Genomic DNA, 15,158 nt, shown 5'->3' with positions numbered 1-15,158 from the left:
AAGGTGCCACAGGATTCTTTGCTGCTTCTACAGAACCAGACTAACACGGCTACCCCTCTGATTCTAAAGATGTGGTAGATCTTCCATCACTTGAAGTCTTGTCATCAAGCCTGAGTGTCTCTTTCTGAAAGCTCTGCTCTAGTTCAACCCAAAGTGAGGGGCTTGTTGCAGGAATCCCTTGGTGTACTTCTCTAGCCTGTGATAGACAAGTCCGACTAGATGATCATAATGGGCCCTTGTGGCCTTAAAATCTCTAGGTGAATTCCTGACCTTTTGGAAGTCCATGGGGGGTTTCCATTGACTTCAATGAGGCCAGGATCTCACACTATAAGATTTAAGGTTGTACAGCTGGGTGCTCAGAAATCAGGAGATACCAAAGTTAAGGTTGAACACACAACCTTACTCTGTGTACGCAGTATAGTACAGTCTGTAATTACAGGGGCACAGATTATTTTAGATGCACACTTTTCTACTGCCTTAGATGCACATCTCACATGTCTCAGGTACAGACAGTGGCAAAGTTAATTTGGGGTTGGTCAATGTATGCTCTGAAATGGGAGGTTTCTCCCAGGCTGGGGAGGGGGTTTGACACCCAGGCTGGAAGAGCTGTTCCCAAAGCAGGGAGGATTCTTGGGGTGCGAGGGTGCCCCATGCAGAGATCTCACTGCTGTGTTACATCCAGGACTCAGTGGATGGAAGAGCCACATGTTTCTGTGAGAAACAGCCACGTGTCGTTCCCCCACCCCCCCAGCCCATCTACCACTGACAATCTGTAAAGTTACCATGGCCCTACGCATGCCGCATGTTCTGGAGTGAGATCTGCTGGGAGTTCTCCCAGCTGAGAGACAGTCTGGCCCCCCAAATGGGGATTTCATTGCACAGGCCCTCCTCTCCCACACAAGAAGTGGAGCTTGCACAACACATGCTGTGCAGGAGGAAAGGGCTGTGGCTGAGCCTCTTTCTGAGCCTCTTCCTGCCTGGTCTGCACAACCCTGTCTGAAAGCTCCCCAACAGGAACACAGTGCACGATCGTAAGGAGTTTGCCATCGTGTGTGTGGTCAGCAGGGCAGACGTCCCGCAGCTGAGGCATAGGTGAGTGCTGTGAGCTGGAGGCCAGCCACAGAACTTCATACACGGTCATGCCCACCACTGACAGAAGCAATGGGTTGGCTTGGTGCTTGGATGCCTTAGGGCTACACTCAAACAGCTGCACAGCCTCTGGGACCCCTTCTGCAGCAGCGATGTAATGTCCTGCCAGGCACTTTGCATCCTGCCCCCCAAGGATGAGTTCAGTCCCAAGAGTGGTCAGGGCAAGCCCCCAGAATCAGGGCCGGCTCCAGGCACCAGCATCCTAAGCAGGTGCTTGGGGCGGCAATCTGCAAGGGGCGGCAGTCCCTGTTGTTTTGCCCTCAAGCAGCGCGCCAAATTGCCGCCGCGCACGGCGGGGGCAGTCCGTGTGCCGTTAGGGCAGCACGTGAGTTTCTGCGGTGGTGGCAATTCGGCGGCAATTCAGTGGCAGCTTCTATGTTCAGCTGTCCACAGCAGCGCAGCTTCTGTCTTCCGGTTGAAGACAGAAGCTGCCTCCGAATTGCCACCGCCGTGGAAACACGTGTGCTGCCCTAACGGCGGCAATTCGGCGTGCTGCTTGGGGTGGTAAAAACAGTAGAGCCAGCGCGACCCAGAATAATTGAAATTAGAGCTGAAAAAGCCCTTGTCTAGGGAGACATCCAGCCCATTCTCCAGGGGCCAAGGCAGCATTGCTCTTCACGGTACATTTGCTAGTGTCTCTCGTGTAAACCATCTTTTAAACCCAGCCATGGAGCTTCCAGCCCTTCCCTCCATTAATGCATGTCCCTGACATGAGAGATGGGCTGGGGGCATGGATCTCCTGCATATAACAATGGTACATGTGAGGTTGTCTTGAAGAGCTGTAAAGAACAATGGTCAGAGGTAGAGCCCTTCACAGGATGGGAGAATAGCCCCCTGCACCAGCCTAGGTCCCTGAATCAGGCCCCTGAATGGCTGACCTAGAAGTGAAAGGCCCTTACCCCATCTCTGAGCTGCCCCTGAGCCAGGCTGAGTTGAACTGGCCCTGTGGAGGTGAAAGGCCCAGCCCTCATCTCTTGTAGCACCCACTCCTCACAACATGTGTTTTAAATGCTTGATCCAAGACAAATGCAACTTGTTACCATCCGCCTGGGAGAAAAGTAACCTGAGACCCAGCTATTCAGCAGGGCAGAAAAGGGGGGAACAGGAGTGGCAGGAGAGCTGGACACAAATCCATGGTGTGGGTGTGGGTGCCAAGGTAGATCACTGTGGTTCTAGGCTGCATGCTGAACACAGAGACTGCCTACCGTGGAGCAGGGTGGCCAGAGTCCCAGCTGGGGTGTCACTGCCCCTCTCAGAACCAGAAACCAACCCATGCGAATTAGTGGGAATGCAAGGGTGACAAACTCCTAGTTTCTCTGATCTGTGCAGAGAGACTAAGCAAATTCAACCTGGCTACCCAAAGGCTATCAACGCGGAGAAGAAAGCAATACAAGGCAATTGGGCAGTAGTGTTTCTAATAGACCCATCACTACAGTAAGTAGGTGCCAGAGTTAGGAGCAAGGAGATGAAATCAAGAAAATGAACATGCCACTGAATCTCAAGGGGAGGCTTCCTGCTTGGGAGAGTGGAACAGAAGCCCCACTGTTTTGGCTTTTTAAAACTGAAAACTATTCAGAGACAAATACTGTCAGTTAGGCGGGACAACTATTTCCCTCAGAAAAAATCGCAACACAATCCAAACATTCTATATAGGAAACCATTAGATTGTTGAAGTTAAAATTCCTATATCAGCATTAACTCTGCCCCTCCTCCCAACCACCGAAGAGCTAGGTATTCTGATGCTCAGTCACACAAAATAATTGTCGTTCCTGCGGTGTGGCCTAGGCACATCTTTATTACAGCAGTGTCCCAAAGTAGTGCTCACTGATAATTTTTTCAGTCTGATTCTCTGATGGAAAAGACTCTTTGTAACACTTTGGCTAAAGGCACGGCGGGGAACAGCTGCAAGCCCCTCTCCTGGTCTCACACCACTGTTCTGCCACCAAATCTAGATCCACAAAAGGATTTAGGGGCCTAATTGCCATGTTAGGTGCCTAAGTCCAAATGTAGATCCTCACAATCCCTGCTCAGCTGCTGCTTTGCCCTAGAGGTGTGTAAATTCCCATGGCACCTACGTTTCTGTTGGTGGCTACCTAAATTCTGCTGCCACTGAGCTGCCCAGTGTCTAAGCCCTGGTGGGATCCTCAAACTAGAGGCTCCTCCACCTAGCTGGCCAGTAGCACGGAGGCGTCCTTGGAGCACACCTACAGAATCAGCCCCTGCACCAAGCCCCTCTGCAGGCCATGCTGGGATGTGGGAGACCCAGATTCAAATTCCCAGTCTGCCTGAGTCAGAGCAGGGAGAGGAACTTAGGTCTCCTGTCTCCTAGGTGAGCCCCCTGCCCAATGGATTATTCGGGGGCAGGTCTCTCCCTGTTGAAGTTGTTCCATGGGGTATAGCACAGAGCAAGTGTCACTTCTGTGTTTCTAACCCCACCCATGAGCTCTGATTGACACAGCTCCCGAGGTGTGGGTCATGCAGAACTGCCGCCCCCTACTGGCAGCTTTCTAAAGAACATGAAGAAATGTTGCTGAGCGGGCTAAGGAATGGCACTGCCCTAGAAATGAGCTGCAGCCAGGTGCTGCACATGGGTCACGTGAGGTTTGGAAGAGACAATGGTTTTCACATGGATGGGACTAGTGGCTCCAGAAGTGCTGAGTGAGGCCCCTGCAGGGTCAGTGAAGTTTGTTCCCAGCCATTTCCAGGCTTTGTGGTAGAGCCATTCCCAGAAAGAGACACTGCCATTTTTCAAGCTCTAGAACTCGAAACCCAGCTTGTCAGTGAATGGCGCTTTCCCAAGGGACCCCCAGGATCTGCAGGCCCTGAAGTGTCCCAGGAGACCTGGTGAGAGCGGGCTTAGAATGGAAGTGTGGTAGAACCTGACCTGTGCAGTCCCTGCTCCCTGCTCAGGGCCCACAGAGCTTTGACTTCTATTAAATGGAGCCAAATGCCAAGCTTGGGCCCTACCAGCACAGCTGAGGCCTGTCTGGCAGGCCCTGCCATTGTCTCTCGGGTCTGCGTGTTGGGTGCCCTGGTGATTTCTGTTGCACGGGGTGCAGGCAGCAGAGTGCTGGGGGCAGTGCCAAGTTGCCCTAAACACTCTTACAGCAGAGACTTGGGGACTGCACTTACATTTCCAACAGGAGAGGAACCCTGCAATGCCAGCCTGCACTGCACAGCATCAGCTCTCCTCCCGGGCTCCTCTCAGCCATAGTGTTGGAGCTGTGGGGCACAGATCCCGCAAGGAAAAGCAAGCTGGAAAATCAGGAATCTATTAAAAATAAAGACATATCAATGGACAGTGGTGTGTGCAGGGGCCTCAGGGCTTGTGCAGGGGGCTCAAGGTGCGTGCACCACAAGGGCTGAGCAGGGGGCTCAGGGCACGTGCACCACGAGGGCTGAACAGGGGTCAGTAGCGGTGTTTTTATGTAATACTGGTGTATAATGTGCAACAGGTGTGTGTGCAAGAGACTCCTAAGAGAAGCATGCGGGCATCATAGGGGGTGAGTGCTCCAGACAGCTGGGCCTGGGGCTCTTTAGGCTTTGTGAATTTCCCAAGGGGACAAAGCTCAGCATGTCACAGCTGAAGGCCTCTGGAGGGAGCATGCTGTGAGTACTGGCTTACCTGCTTACACAGGTGTGCTTGGTGTCATGATGTGGACTGGTTACAGACATTCCACCCCAGAGAGAGAAATAAAGACGTGTTCTCTTTAAGAAACTTGAATGGACTGCCTACTCTGGCTGTTCTCTGCTCAGGTATGACACACAGCGCCACAGTTAAACATACCCTTTCATCTTCCCCTTTAAGTTCTACATCCCCACCATTTTCAAAAATTTACACTCTCTCGCTGGCTTTGAAGTTCAGGAGGTATCAGTCTAAGTGTCTCTGAATCATACGGGTTTTCTAATGACAAGATCTGAACGAATAACAACTTGGTCCTCTGTCTGTCCATTAGTTGTAACGACTGGCTCTGGTCCATTTGGAATCTTTGAGTCTTCTTTTCTTGTTCTGTACCCACCATCGGTAGCGTTTGCTCTGTTGATGGTTCTTTAGGAGGAACAAACCGTAGATGTCAACGGTTTCTGTTGAACTCTTCACTGTTGGTCTCAATCACACATAATCTGAGTGATTATTTTTCTTTATGACAGCTGGACTTGTCTGTCTTTTTTCTCCTTCTAGTTTGACACGAACATGGTCACCAGGTTCTAGACTTGGCAGGTTGCTGAGTGACGTGTTGTAAAAGTGTTCAGAAACTCTTGTTGCCCTTTTAGCTGATGCGGCTACTCTCTTCATGTCTGGGCACTTTGCAGCTAGGGCTTTTTCCGAAGTCAGTGCCATAGTTCTGAGTTGTCGCCCCAGTAGGAGTTGTGCTGGACTATATCCAGTAGCTGATATCAGAAGAGCAAGGAATGGATCGTCCTGCAGTAGGATTTTCTTGGCAGTCTGTACAGCTCTCTCAGCCACTCCATTCACTTGCGGGTAATGTGGGCTGCTAGTAATACAATCAAAATGACATTTCATTTGGAATGACAAATTCTGCTGCAGTGAATTGTGCTCCATTGACTGTCACTAGTTGTTCTGGAATACTGAAGTGAGTAAAAGTACGCTTCAGTTTTTTGATACCATTGCAACACATTTTGTATTTCATGTACATTATTTCTACATAGCTGGAAAAATAGTCCACTCTATGGTTCAGCATTGTCTCCGAAGGTTATTTGTACTGGATCTAATTTCAGAAGTCCAATATCATCAAATATTGAAGAACTCCGTTGAGTTCTTCATCCTGGTTGCCATACTGTGGCTGAGAAGGTTGTTGGTCTTTGATCCTTTGATCACATGCACTCAGAATGTAAAGCTTTCATCTTGTAAGTTGTTTCTGTGGTGAACTAGCCCATGCAGTTCAGAATATCTCCAGGGCTAGTCAGAACTGTGTCAGGTGACTTCAGTTCTGGGAGGAGTTGAAGGTGATTGGAAGTTCATTCTCAGATGACTGTGACATGCGCTCCTGATTCAATTTTAAAGTCAATAATCTTGCCATGAATATTTAGTTTCACTCTCCAGGTAGGCTCTGTTCATCACACATGATAGAGCCCAGGAACAATATCTCCTTGACTGGCTGTAATATGAATCAACTCCCTGACTCCCTTAGTATGGGGAACAGCCGCAAAATGTCCATATTTTATGCATTTATGACATTTTGCACCTTTGGCTAGACATACATCTCTTGGGCTATGAATTTTCTCATACTTTGTGCATTTAGTCTGAAAGTCTTTGTAGTTAGCCTGGAATTTGTCCCTCCTTGCCTCAGGGGTTTTATGATAATGACCTCTAGCACTTCTAGCTGCTTGTGTTTGCTGCTTCTAAGCTAGTTTCTGGTTTGTCAAGTTTGTTTTGCTGCCACAAGTTCGTAGTTTGCTTTGCTATTTGCATAGCTGTGTGTCTGTTTTTAATTGTAATGTCTGTTTTTAATTGTAACTTCTGTGACCAACTATCATCTGTAAAGCCAATAACCAATCTGTCTTTAATATTTTCTTATTTTACAGGCCCCAAATCACAGTTTTCAGCCAATGCATGTGAAGCTCTGATAAAAGATTCAAGAGATTCCCCAGTTGTGGAATTCTGTGGTGAAAACGTGCCCTTTTATAAACCACATTTCTCTGAGGCGCAAGGTGTGCATCAAACATAACCAGAACCCTTTCCCAGTCATCTTCGTGACTGTCTTTGGTAAAGGTAAATGCTCTGCCAGCTCCCCCGTAACATACTTTACTGAGCATACCTGGATGTCTCCAGTGTTCTTGTGGAGTTTGGTTTCAATGTGAAATCTTGCAAAATGCTGCTTCCAGTCTGTCCATTGTGAAGGTCTGTTGAAGCTGAAGTTCCCTGAAGTTGAAGTTCTCTGGCATGTTGGTGAACAGCCATTGTTCTGCTTTCCTTCTGTTTCTGTTCTCTGGTAGTGGCTAGGCTGCCTTTACCTTTGATGCATGTCATGTATCAGATAGTGACTGGTTACAGAGCTTCCACCCCCGAGAGATACTTGAAGATGTACTCTCTTTAAGAGACTTTAATGCACTGCCAGCTAGGGCAGTTCTGTGCTCACATAAGGTATACGATACACTTCCAGGTGTCCAAATAGTCTGGGGACACTGATTTTATTTGGCTAATTGGGAGTTCTGCTAATCAAGAGATCAGGAGCCACTCGGCCATAGGGTGGCCTTTCCCACATTCCTGGCTAGGAGTCTCTGCTCTACCCTGCTCATTCATTCCTGTGACAGCAGGACTGCAGAGGACTCCCTCCCTGCAGAGCCAGTGGCACCTGATCCCTGCCAGCACAAGGTGAAAGGGGAAGTTGTGCTTCTGGTGGGGCAGAGGAAAGACCCCTGGCCAGGACTCTGCTCTGCCCATCAGGACTGCAGGCTTCCCTGCACCTTGTATCTGCAGGGATCGGTGTCACCCATCCTGCAGCAGCACAGGAAACCTCTGCAGCTCTGCTGTTACACAGCTCTGCTCACTCACTCCCATAACAGCAGGGCTGCAGAGGGCTCCCTGTGCTGCTGGAGGAGCCATTCAGCAGCAGGGTGATCTCCCCCTGGCTGGGGGCTTGTCCTTCTCCTCCTCCATGCAGTTCTAGCTGGGGTCTCTGCTCTGTTACCTGAACCTCTGCATTAGCCAAATCCCTTCCTTGTTCCCTCCCCGCCATGAAATGCATGCTGCAGAGGACATGTATCATGTGTCTCCCTTCCTTGCCCCCACCCGCCCATGAGATCTACACTGCAGATAGGGCTGCCAACTTTCTAATTGCACAAAACTTGCCCCATCCTCTGCCCTGTCCCTTCTGAGGCCACACCCCCACTCACTCCAGCCCCCTCCCTCTGTCACTCACACTCTCCCACCCTCACTCACTTTCACTGGGCTGGGGCAGGGGGTTGGAGTGTGGGAGTGGGTGAGGGCTCCAGCTGGGGTGTGGGTGAGGGGTTGGGGCCAGAAATGAGGGGTTCAGGGTGCAGGAGGGGATGAGGGCTCTGGGCTGGGTCTCGGTTTGAAGGGTTGGGGGTGCAGAAGGGGGTTCTGGGCTGGGGCCAAGGGGTTTGGAGTAGGGGAGTGGGTTCAGGGCTGAGGCAGGGGGTTGGAGTGTGGGAGAGGGTGTGGGGTGCAGGCTCTGGGAGGGAGTTTGGGTGTGCAAGGGGACTCAGGGCTGGGGCAGGGGGTTGGGGGGCAGGAAGGGGTGTGGGGTGTGGGAGGGAGTTAGGGTGCGGGAGGGGGTTCTGACCTGGGGCAGGAGGGTCGAGGTGCAGGTTGGAGTGCGGGGTCTGGGAGGGAGTTAGGGTGCGGGAGGGGGTACCGACCTTGGGCAGGAGGGTCAGGGTGCAGGTTGGAGTGTGGGGTCTGGGAGGGAGTTAGGGTGCAGGAGGGGGTTCCAACATGGGGCAGGGGATTCGGGGTGCAGACTGTGGTTGGGCGACGCTTACCTCAGGCAGCTCCCAGTCAGTGGCCCAGCAGGGCTAAGCCAGGCTCCCTGCCTGCCCTGGCTCCGCACTGCTCCTGGAAGTGGCTGGCATGTCTGGCCCCTAAGTGGAAGCGCCACCCCCGCAGCTCCCATTGGCTGCAGTTCCCGGACATGCCAGGAGCCGCCTCAGCCTCACTGCACCGCCAACCAGACTTTTAGCGGTTCAGTTAGTGGTGCTGACTGGATCCGCCAGGGTCCCTTTTTGACCAGTCATTCTGATTGAAAACCGGACACCTGGCAACCCTAGCTGCAGAGGGTATGCTTTGCATGTCTCCCTTCCTCTCCTCTAGGGTTGCCAACTTTCTAATCCCACAAAACCGAACGCTCTTGCCCCACAGCCCTGCCCCACCCCTTCTCTGAGGCCTTGTGCCCTCTCGCTCCATCCCCCTCCCTCTGTCGCTTGCTCTCACCCACCCTCACTCACTTTCACCGGGCTGGGGAAGAGGGTTGGGGTGCAGGATGGGGGGTGAGGGCTCTAGTTGGGGGTGAAGGCTCTGGGGTCAGGCAGGGGATGATGGGTTTGGGTACGTGAGAAGGCTCTGAGCTGGGGCAGGGGGTTGTGGTTGGCAGGTATGGACTCTGGGCTGGGGGTGTGGGCTCCGAATGGGTCCAGAAATGCAGGGTTCAGGGTGTAGGAGAGGTCTCTGGACTGGGGCCGAGGGGTTTGGAGTGCGGGAGGGCTCCAGCTTGGGGTGTGGACTCTAGGGTGGGGCCGGGTATGAGGGGTTTGGAGTGAAAGAGGGGGCTCCAGACTCGGGCAGGGGGTGAGGGCTCTGGCTGGGGGGGCTCTGGGGTGGAGCTGGTTATGAGGGGTTTGGGGTGCAGGAGGGGGCAAGAGAGGGAATTGGGGTGTGAGAGAGGATTCGGGGTGCAGGGTCCCAGGGGCACTTACCACATCTCCAGGGAAGCAGCCGCCAGGTCCCTGCAGCCCCTAGAAGCATGGGTGGCCAGGGAGGCTCTGCGTGCTGCCCCCACCCCAAGTGCTGGCTCTGCAGCTCTCGTTGGCCAGGAACAGCGACCAATGGGAGCTGCGAGGGTGGCCAGGGAGGCTCCGCGCATTGCCCTTGCACCCGCAGGCACCGCCCCCGCAGGTCCCATTGGTTGTGGTTCCCGGCCAATGGGAGCTGTGGATCCAGCCCTCAGGGCGGGGGCAGCACACAGGGCCACCCTGGCTGACCATGTGTCTAGGGGCTGCAGGGGGCGCGTATTGCTGTCTTACATGCCTCGCATGCTGCAGGACAGATGGGATTTGGATAACGCAAAGCTCCTAAGAAGAGGGTTTCAGATACATGGCACTATACCGTATCAAGCACAGTGCTACCTAGTGGCTAACCATTCTAATAGTTCAACGTTCCATTCCACTCGAGGCTCAGCGCCCAGCCCTCAGATGCTGTGCCTGCTTTGCAGCTGGCATGGTTGTGCTGATGTGTAAAGCCTCGCCCTCAGCACTTGGCAGAGGTGCACAAAACTGCTTTTTTCTACTCTATGGAGTCCGGATGCATTTTGCCATTTGTCCTGCTGTGTTGTGTTTGTCAGGGATTCGCCTCAGAGCTGCAGCAGGGGGTAGGGTCTGCCCCCAGTCGCCTCCTTTTGCATGAGATGGTTGTTAGCTCAGCTGTCCCCTCCAGCTTTGAGCTGTCTCTGCAGGAGGCTGTGAGGTGACACGTTTGCTGCATTTTGGTTTCAGTTTCCTATTGAATCTATTTTGAGGCTGGCGTTTCTATTTGTGCCTGGGAGCAGAGAGTACAAACATGCAAATGCAGAACACAAAGAACTCTGCTCAGCCACCACAGTCTGGGCAGCCTCTCCTAGCACCCCCCCCCGCACACTGCAGGCCTGCCGGCAATGCAATAGCGCTCAACCTTGACTGCATGGAACAGACATGGGAATAGCTGCACTCAGCAGCTTTATTGAATCTATGCACTTAGGAACAAGGCTCCCTGGTCTCATTGCCAAGAGATACTAATACCGTGCTCTGACACAGCACTTTTCATCTGTAGACCTCAAAGCGATTTACAAAGCAGGTCTACAATAAATTTGTTAGTCTCTAAGGTGCCACAAGTACTCCTATTCTTAAAGCAGGGCAGCATCCTTATCCCCATTTTACAGATGGGGAAACTGAGGCACAGAGGGGTGCAGTAACATGCCCAAGATCACCTAACAGGCTGGTGGTAGAGCTGGTACTAGAACTCAGCTGTCCTGTGTACTTGTTTGGTGCCTTCTCCACTAGGCCACACTGCTTCCCTTGTGTTATAGCAGGGTGCCAGCTGGGCTGTTGCTAAGGCTGAGCATGACTTCCTGTTTAAAGATGGGCTCTACGTGCTCTAAAATCCACATGCTGACTTGGATTGGCTTGAAATTTGTTATGCCTCATGCTGGGGGGCAGATTAAGATCCACATTTGGGTTTATTTGAACAAAAGATTCCTGTGTTATATCCCCTCCAAAACCAGCATTTTACAAAATCATCTTGTTCTTCTACCATTTTTGCGCACCCCTGGGGCTCAAACAAGGGCTCAGCTCTTCCCCAAATTGATCTTGGTCACAAGGATTTCTCTCTGTTTGGACATGACACCCACTGCCCCTTTGGGGAAGCAATAGAGAAAGTAAAATTTGTCCCCTGAGGTGCCAAACTGCTGCACCTACAAGTGGAATGCACCTGTGGGCATTGAACTGAGAGGCACCCACATGTGTTTGAGCCCTGGCCTTGGCAGCTCTCAGGGAACGGGTGTGGGGCACCTTGCTTTCTGCCTGCACTCTGCAGGGGGCCTAGGGGGAGCCTAGCCCCGAGATGAAAATGTCTGGTTTAAGAGCGCAGAGTGAGCTGCAATTCCCCTGCAGACTCTGCAGTCAGGGGCGGCTCTACAAAGTAGGCTGCCCCAAGCAGCGCGGAGCGCTGCGCCGCCCTTCCCCAGTCCCGCGGCGGGTCCCCTCTTCCCGCGGCTCCGGCATCCTGGGGAGGGCGGCATTTGCTCGTGGAGCTCCGCCGGCATGCCTGCGGCAGGTCCACCGGAGCCCGGACGAGCGGACCTGCCGCAGTCATGCCTGCGGGAGCTCAACCGGAGCCGCGGGAAGACGGGACCCGCCGCAGGCATGACTGCGGCAGGTCCGCTCATCCCGGGCTCCGGTGGACCTGCCGCAGGCATGCCGGCGGGAGCTCCACCGGAGCCAAATTACGCCCTCCCCAGGATGCCGCCCCAAGCGGGCGCTTGGCCCGCTGGTGCCTAGAGCCGCCCCTGTCTGCAGTAGAGTCAAGGAAATTAGCACTGATTAATAGAGGGAAGACGAATGACTCTAGTAAGCAGTTAGGGTAAAGAAATCCATGTTTCCTGAATATTGGGATTGGTTTTGTGATGCACTGCCCCCGGCATGAGCTGCTCAGAACACGTTCCAATTCTTATCACCCTATTTCATAGATTCATAAAATATTAGGGTTGAAAGAGACCTCAGGAGGTCATCTAGTCCAATCTCCTGCTCAAAGCAGGACCAACACCAACTAAATCATCCCAGCCAGGGCTTTGTCAAGCCAGGCCTTAAAAACCTCTAAGGATGGAGATCCACCACCTCCCTAGGTAACCCATTCCGGTGCTTCACCACCCTCCTAGTGAAATAGTGTTTCCTAATATCCAGCCTAGACCTCCACCACTGCAAGTTGAGGCCATTACTCCTTGTTCTGTCATCTGCCACCACTGAGAACAGACTAGCTCCATCCTCTTTGGAACCCCCCTTAGGTAGTTGAAGGCTGCTGTCAAATCCCCCCTCACTCTTCTCTTCTGCAGATTAAACAACCCCAGTTCCCTCAGCCTCTCTTCATAAATCATGTGCCCCAGCCCCCTAATAATGCCCGTTGTCCTCCGCTAGTCTCTCTCCAATTTGTCCACATCCCTTCTGTAGTGGGGGGGACCAAAACTGGATGCAATACTCCAGGCGTGGCCTCACCAGTGCCGAATAGAAGGGAATAATCACTTCCCTCGATCTGCGGGCAATGCTCCTACTAATGCAGCCCAATATGCTGTTGGCCTTCTTGGCAACAAGGGCACACTGCTGACTCATATCCAGCTTCTCATCCACTGTAATCCCCAGGTCTTTTCTGAAGAACTGCTGCTTAGCCAATTGGTCCTCAGCCTGTAGCGGTATATGGGATTCTTCCTTCCTAAATGCAGGACTCTGCACTTGTCCTTGTTGAACCTCATCAGGTTTCTTTTGGCTCAATCCTCCAATTTGTCTAGGTCACTCTGGACCCTATCCCTACCCTCCAGCGTATCTACCTCTCCCCCCCAACTTAGTGTCATCTGCAAACTTGCTGAGGTTGAAATCCATCCCATCATCCAGATAATTAATAAAGATGTTGAACAAAATTAGCCCCAGGACCGACCCCTGGGGTACTCTGCTTGATACCGGATGCCAACTAGACATTGAGCCATTGACCACTACCTGTTGAGCCCAACAATCTAGCCAGCTTTCTATCCACTTTATAGTCCATTCATCCAATCCACACTTCTTTAACTTGCTGGCAAGAATACTGTAGGAGACCATATCAAAAGCTTTGCTAAAGTCAAGATATATCACATCCACCGCTTTCCCCATATCCACAGAGCCAGTTATCTCATCATAGAAGAAAATTAGGTTGGTCAGGCATGACTTGCCCTTGCTGAATCCATGCTGACTGTTTCTGATCACTTTCCTCTCCTCCAAGTGCTTCAAAATGGATTCCTTGAGAACCTGCTCCATGATTTTGCTGGGGACTGAAGTGAGGCTGACTGGTCTGTAGTTCCCTGGGTTCTCTTTCTTCCCTTTTTTAAATACGGGCACTATATTTGCCTTTTTCCAATTGTCCGGGACCTCCCCCGATCGCCACGAATTTTCAGAGATAATGGCCAATGGCTCTGCAATCACATCAGCCAACTCCCTCAGCACTCTTGGATGCATTAGATCTGGACCCATGGACTTGTGCATGTCCAGCTTTTCTAAATAATCCTTAACCTGTTCTTTCACCACTGAGGGCTCCTCACCTCCTCCCCATACTGTGTTGCTCAGTGCAGGAGTCTGGGGGCTGACCTTGTCTGTGAAGACCGAGGCAAAAAAAGCATTGAGTACTTCAGCTTTTTCCACATCATGTTATCACTAGGTTGCCTCCCCCATTCAGTAAGGATCCCACACTTTCCCTGACCTTCTTCTTGTTGCTAACATACCTGTCAAAACCCTTCTTGTTACCCTTCACATCTCTTGCTAGCAGCAACTCCAGTTGTGCCTTGGCCTTCCTGATTACACCCCGACATACTCTAGCAATAGTTTTATACTCCTCCCTAGTCATCTGTCCAGTGTCAAGTATGCCCAGTGGTCTGTGATGGGATATTAGATGGGATGGGATCTGAGTTACTACAGAGAATTCTTTCCTGGGTGCTGGCTGGTGAGTCTTGCCCACATGCTCAGGGTTTAACTGATCTCCATATCTGGGGTCAGGAAGGAATTTTCCTCCAGGGCAGATTGGCAGAGGCCCTGGAGGTTTTTCGCCTTCCTCTGCAGCATGGGGCACGGGTCACTTGCTGGAGGATTCTCTGCAGCTTGAGGTCTTCAAACCACAATTTGAGGACTTCAATAACTCAGACATAGGTTAGGGGTTTGTTAGAGAAGTAGATGGGTGAGACTGTGTGGCCTGCATTGTGCAGGAGGTCAGACTAGATGATCATAATGGTCCCTTCTGACCTTAAAGTCTATGAGTCTATCTGTCCAAATTTCCATTTCTTATAAGCTTCCATTTTGAGTTTAAGCTCCCCAGAGATTTCACTATTAAGCAAAGCTCATTGCCTGCCATATTTGCTATTCTTTCTGCACAGCAGGATTTGTTACTGCACCCTCAAAAAGGCTTCTTTAAAATTCAGCCAGCTCTTCTGGACTCCTTTCCCCCTCATATTAGCCTCCCAGGGGATTCTGCCCATCAGTTCCCTAAGGGAGTCTAAGTCTGCTTTTCTGAAGTCTAGGATCTGTATTTTGCTACTCTCCTTTCGTCCTTTTGTCAGGATCCTGAACTCAACTGTCTCATGGTCACTGCTGCCTAGGTTGCCACCCACTTCTACTTCCCCTACCAATTCTTCCCTACTTGTAAGCAGCAGGTCAAGAAGAGAATGGTCCCTAGTTGGTTCCTCCAGCACTTGTACCAGGAAGTTGGTGGAGAGCTGGGGAATATTGGGGATCAGAGCAGTGAGGGGAATGTGGGAGGTTGTGAAAGAGGCCTGGAAATTACGGGGACAGGGAGGCCTGGGGAGTGCAGGGGTGGGGAGCATGTGGGGGGCAGTGGGGCCTGGGCAGTGCAGGGTCAGGGAGTGTGTTCAGGAAGTGGAGGCCTGGGAACTGCAGGGTAAGGAGTGTGTGGGGAGAGGGGGGCCTGAGTAGAGTTGCCAACCCTCCAGGATTGGCCTGGAGTCTCCCGGAATTGGCATTGATCTCCTGTTGACTATTGAAAGCAATCCAGGAGATTTTAAGAAAATGACATGATGTCATGCTGG

General features: G+C 51.9%; 1 protein-coding gene across 9 annotated transcripts in view; it reads left to right on the top strand.

The window, feature by feature from the left end:
- ELF4 (E74 like ETS transcription factor 4) overlaps positions 1–15,158 on the top strand; it is a 46,832-nt gene that overhangs the window by 15,351 nt on the left and 16,323 nt on the right. For 4 of the 9 annotated variants that reach the window (XM_039489815.1, XM_039489808.1, XM_039489812.1 and 1 more), the window contains one exon: positions 6,694–6,880. The exons of 4 other annotated variants lie outside the window; for them this stretch is intronic. The gene's annotated coding sequence lies outside the window, so the exon portion shown is untranslated. The remainder of the gene's footprint in view (positions 1–6,693; positions 6,881–15,158) is intronic. One more of the 9 variants, XM_039489809.1, reaches the window with a different exon arrangement.

This window comes from Mauremys reevesii, linkage group 9, assembly GCF_016161935.1.
Source record: "Mauremys reevesii isolate NIE-2019 linkage group 9, ASM1616193v1, whole genome shotgun sequence".
In the NCBI taxonomy this organism is placed as follows: domain Eukaryota; kingdom Metazoa; phylum Chordata; order Testudines; family Geoemydidae; genus Mauremys; species Mauremys reevesii.
Note: the sequence above shows the minus strand (reverse complement) of the source record. Positions and strands in the feature narration are given on the sequence as shown.